This window comes from Pistacia vera, unplaced genomic scaffold (assembly GCF_008641045.1).
Source record: "Pistacia vera cultivar Batoury unplaced genomic scaffold, PisVer_v2 Contig434, whole genome shotgun sequence".
In the NCBI taxonomy this organism is placed as follows: Eukaryota; Viridiplantae; Streptophyta; class Magnoliopsida; order Sapindales; family Anacardiaceae; genus Pistacia; species Pistacia vera.
The window spans coordinates 173707-177802 of record NW_022196262.1 but is presented as its reverse complement, the minus strand read 5'-3'; the positions used below and the strand labels follow the sequence as shown (position 1 = coordinate 177802).

At 36.7% G+C, this 4096-nt stretch overlaps 1 long non-coding RNA gene across 1 annotated transcript; it reads right to left on the bottom strand.

Annotated features, from left to right (window-relative positions):
* Positions 1–313: 313 nt before the first annotated feature.
* LOC116143912 lies at positions 314–1026 on the bottom strand. Its single transcript, XR_004130189.1, has 2 exons — positions 934–1026; positions 314–686 (listed from the first exon to the last, which is right to left on the bottom strand). It is a non-coding gene; the product is annotated as an uncharacterized LOC116143912 (long non-coding RNA).
* Between the last annotated feature and the right edge of the window lie 3070 nt (positions 1027–4096).

The window sequence follows — 4096 nt, the reverse complement described above, 5'->3', positions numbered from 1 at the left end:
ACCACAATAAAATATGTTATTTTTGTTTTGTCTTTCTTTATCTCTTTTAACTTTATTGTAAACTAGGTTAACTGTATTTGCTCACCTAAGAGATTGTTAAGTCGTAAGTGTCACAGCAATGTCGAAAACTATTAAAAACCTCCTGAAATTACCAAAACCCCTGAAAACTATTATTCTTTCACATTATTGATCACATCATTAGAGCCCTTTGAGACTTGGCAATTAACCCGTGAAAACTATTATTCTTTCACATTATTGATCACATCATTCAATTGCTCACACCACTAAAAGTTGGTTAAAATTACAGACCACCTGAAACCCAATTGACCCACCGTCTTGGGTTGCCTATACCTTCAGTAACAAGAGTTTTTGTGTTTCCACTGTTATGGTTGATGTCAAAGCTTTAATACCACATGATGGAGCAGTATCATATCTAAGTAAGTATTATCACTTTAAGTGTACCCTTCTTCCAAACAAAAAATGGAAATAAGAAAATCAAGGCTACAATGAACAATTATCGGCCTAAGACCATACAGACATGGTTTCATGCACACACATGCATAAACAGTTGGAGATACCTTGAATTATTTTTTTGTCATCATCTGCTAAGCTGAATTAGAGTTTCCGTGCTTATAACCTACATCTCGAGATGACCGACAATGGAAGTAGATGAATTGGATTAAAATCTAGAGAAGATGTTAAGGTCCCACGCAAACTGAGAAATGACCTTTTTGTGCTGATGATGTTGTTACTGAGAATCTAGTAAGGAGATAATTCACGGTCAAGCACCTACACAACATTGAAATGTCTAAATATTTTACTTTTTGCGAAGATGGAATTGTAGATCTAACTATGCATTGAAAAATTAAATGCCCTATTTCCACTAGTCTAACTAAAAAGAGAATAAGAGATAATGATATTTAATAAGGATACAAAAGCATCAAGTAGGACACAGCCTCCCGCATCTACAAGCCATGGTAGATTTGGTCTGATTTTTTACCAATCCAAGCTGCTAACAATTATGCTACATGTTGACGCTTGATTTTGGACGCCAACGACTCACACATGAGAAGCGCTAAGCGGACTTAGGAATCACACATGATGGATCCATGAGATTTGAATATAGAGCTGAGATTATATATGTTACAGAAAACATAAATAATAGGCTGACAAGAGAGGTGTTTATAGTGGTTCGGATGCTCAACAAGCGACTCCTACATCCACTGTTATTTTATTGATCTCTGACTATTTCTATGATTTTGCTTGTAAGGCATACAAAGATGAAGAAATACAGTGTTTACAGAGAGAAAGAATTGATCTCTTATCTATGGTTAGCTCTCATATACCTAGCCCCCCTCTTCAGAAAGAGGAGTGCCAATTTATACACCCTTGCACTCAAATGTAATGAGTGTTTTGCAAGTTGCCTTGACACATGGAAGGCTCTCATCCATTCATTTCTTGAAAGGAGATAGGGTTGGTAAGAATATCTTTGAGGAGATATGGGCTTGGCAGCTAGTACATAAAGACATTTATTAGGTTGACATAAGCATGACTTTTGAGGCATAATAGAAGCCCCCCAGTTTTTGGAGTGCGTAATCGTGCTTCAGAAACTAAGGTCTTTCATCTGAATGGCTACAATCTCAAACTGAAGTGCTCGAACTATTCTTGGCGTGATCGAGTGCTGAGAGCTAGAAGCTGATCGCGATCTGTTAGGAGCTCGACCTGAAAGCAAAACGAGCTCAATTTGAGCAAAACGAGCTCAACTTGAGAGCAAAACAAGCTCAATTTGAGATCAAAACGAGTTCAATTTGAGATCATAACGAACTCAATCTGAGCAAAACGAGCTCAACTTGAGAGCTAAACGAACTCAATCTGAGATCATAACGAATCAATCTGAGCAAAACGAGCTCAACTTGAAAGCAAAACGAGCTCAATCTGAGCTAAACGAGCTCAACTTGAGCAAACGAGCTTAACTTCAGCAAATTCATTTCTTTAAAGGAGATAGGGTTGGTATGGATATCTTTGAGAAGATATGGGCTTGGCAGCTAGTACAGAAAGACATTTATTAGGCTGACATAAGCATGACTTTTGAGGCATAACACTACAAAAGAAAACATATATATTCTTGTTAGAAGATCTCAGTAAGAAATCAGGCCCTGACATTGGGGTTCCAGCACAAAATACGAAAAAGTGAACATGATGAGTGGACAACAATAGAAAGACCCATGAGGATGAGAATGATAGATGGGACATATTCACCTTGCTACATATGTTGCATTACCACTCAAAGCGAAGAGAAACATTCGAGGGTTAAGGCACTACAACATCATCCATGAAACAAAATCATGATCTTATTGAATTGTCTCACACACAGACACCAATTTTCTTTTGTTTGAACCACAGGATCAAGCAATCCCTTTCTCAAAAGAAAACAAAAGAAAAAAAAAAAAGAAAAAAAAGCCAAATTCCATTCCAAACAAACTTTCCATTTATATATACAACTGAATTTATATATAATTTTAAACCTATACTTTCTTACCTCCACATTCCCCATTCTCATCTGCAAATAATAGAACAAGATAAAAGAACCAAAAGTTTCTGAAAGACAATAATGAAAACTGGTTAACGGGATATATAAATAAAAGAACAATTTGTCAGATTGAGAAAAGATGACGATAGACTACTACATCCATGCTTCAAAGAAATACCATAAAAAACAGTTTTGCTGACATATAGATGGTTTATTTATACCAACTCATATGTCTTTCCAATACCATATTGTTGTTGCTAATGCCGAAGAATGCAAAGAAAAGAAAGAGAGCAACTAAGAGAGATGAAGAGTAATCTTTTTCTGCATTGTCAACTGAGTTTTACATCATAACTAATAAAGCAAAAGTTTACTGTTGATAACCACTTTGCAGACATATTTTATCCAACATTAATCTAAAGCCATACATTAATACCAACTTACAACAAACATTATAGACACATCCCATATAACCTGGCAGTACAAATCTAAACCATTACAAAATGAATCAAACAAGGCTGCCTCACAAAACTGACAGATGGTAGATTGCAATACACTTTGGCACCAGAACAGATTCAAAACAAGTTGACAAATTGCTACATTTCCAGCTAACTATCAGAATTTACCACTCCTCCTTCATAGTTGGCTGGAAACACCAAGTCTGAATCTAAATTTGTCAAACTTGGCTTTGGAAACAACTTTAGTCATAATGTCAGCCACTTGTAATTCACCCCTGCAGTGTATCAGTTCCACTTCACCATTTTATTCTGCCTCTCTCACTACATGAAACTTAATTTTGATATGCTTTGTACGTCCATGATGCACTGGATTTTTGGCCATTGCTACAACATATTGGTTGTCACACATGATGGCAGTAGGCTTGACCTGCTTCACCTTTAAATCTTTAAGAATCTTTCTCAGCCAAATGGCTTGATTCATATCAGCAGCAGCATATATATACTCTGCTTTTGCTATGAATTGAGCCATAGTTTCTTGCTATCTGGAAAGCCAACAAATAGCACCACAATTTAGAAAAAAATGCATACCCTGAAGTGCTCCTCATGTCATTTGTTGAACCAGCCCAGTCACTATCAGAAAAACCAACCAACTTGAAGTCTTCTGATCTCCTGAACCACACCCCAAAGTCAGTGTTCGCCTTCACATATCTCAGCACCCTTTTTGCAGTCTTGAAGTGAGTCTCGGTTGGTTGACTCATAAATTTGGATAGCAAGCTTGTGGCATACATTAAGTCTGGTCTAGTTGCTGTCAAGTATAGTAGGCAACCAATCAAGCTCCTGTACAATCCTTCATCAACCTTCTCAACCTCATCACTTTTTGATAACTTCATAGTTGGAACCAATGGTAGGTCCACTGGTTTACAATTCTCCATGCAGAACTTCTTAAGGACTTCACTTGCATACTTCCTTTGATTCACAAAAATACCATTTGTATCTTGACTAATCTCCATCCCAAGAAAGTATGAAATTTCACCCAAGTCTATCATTTCAAACTCACTATGCATGGATTTTTTGAATTCCTCCACTTGAGCATGATTGCTTCCAATCACTA